The following is a 1,313-nucleotide window of genomic DNA, read 5'->3' as shown; positions in this document are numbered from 1 at the left end:
TCCAGCCTTGTGGAAGACCTAACTGTTATTTCCACTTTAAATGAACCGTTAATCCTGGAGGTTCACATTCTTTTCCCAAAAAATGCATGTAATATTGGGTAATTTTTCTCAATAAAGAAATTAAAAAAGTATAATGGTATTTGTGTTAGTTATTTAATTGAGTTCTCTTTATCTAGTTTTATATAGTTGATCTGACAATCTAATCACATTTTAGGTCATATTTGTGCAGAAATAGAGAAAATTCTAAAGTGTTCACAAACTTTCTAGTACTACTCTATGTACACGTAAGTCTTTCAGCTTTTTGTGCACCGTCTCCCTTGAAATAGTAAATGCACTCACTTCCCTTCCCTCACACCCTTCCACATCTGGCACACCGATAGTGTCTTCCCCAGTGAAGACTGATGCAAAATATTTATTTAGTTCATCTGTGAACTCCTTGTCCCCTGTTATTATTTCTCAGGCCCCATTTTCTGGTGGTCCTGTATCCATTTTCATATCTTTTATTTCTTACATACTTGAATAAGCTTTTAACCATATAACAACTACAGCACGGAAACAGGCCATCTGGGCCCTTCTAGTCTATTCCGAACTCTTACTCTCACCTAGTCCCACCTACCAGCACTCAACCCCTAATCCTCCATTCCTTTCCTGTCCATATACCTATCCAATTTTACTTTAAATGACAATACCGAACCTAAAAAGTTGAGTATCCTGTATTTGGGGACATCACAGGCCTCAACACACCCGAAGTGCAATAGGATTGCCTCATCCTGGGAGAACCGCCTTCATAATTGTGGTGTCTCCCCTGCCAGGTAAGTGTACTTTTACCATCCACTTTGGTATTGTTTGCTAGCTTGCTTTCATATTTCATCTTTTCCCTCCTAATGATTCTTTTAGTTGCTCTCTCTTACATTTTAAAAGCTTCCCAATCCTCTATCTTCCCATTAATTTTTGCTTTATTGTGCCCTCTCTTTTGCCCCATTAACTAAGACTTCACTTTTCAGCCATGGTTGCACTATTTTGCCATTTGAGTATTTCATTGGTTTGCAATACATCTGTCCAGCACCTCCTCATTTTCCCCAGAAACTGATGCCATTGCTGCTCTATTGTCACCCCTGCCAGCATCTCCTTCCTATTTGCTCTGGCCAACTCCTTTCTCATATCACTGTAATTTCCTTTACTCCACTGAAATACTGCTATATCAGACTTTACTTTCTCCCTATCAAATTTCAGGTTAAACTCAATTATATTGTGATCACTGCCTCCTGAGTGTTCTTTCACATTAAGCTCCCTAATCGCTTCTGGCTCATTAC

General features: G+C 38.9%; 1 pseudogene; it reads right to left on the bottom strand.

Moving 5' to 3' along the window:
• Positions 1-687: 687 nt before the first annotated feature.
• On the bottom strand, positions 688-820 carry LOC132394902 (U1 spliceosomal RNA; annotated as a pseudogene).
• Between the last annotated feature and the right edge of the window lie 493 nt (positions 821-1,313).

The sequence above is a fragment of the Hypanus sabinus genome, chromosome 5 (assembly GCF_030144855.1).
Source record: "Hypanus sabinus isolate sHypSab1 chromosome 5, sHypSab1.hap1, whole genome shotgun sequence".
NCBI lineage: Eukaryota > Metazoa > Chordata > Chondrichthyes > Myliobatiformes > Dasyatidae > Hypanus > Hypanus sabinus.
Note: the sequence above shows the minus strand (reverse complement) of the source record. Positions and strands in the feature narration are given on the sequence as shown.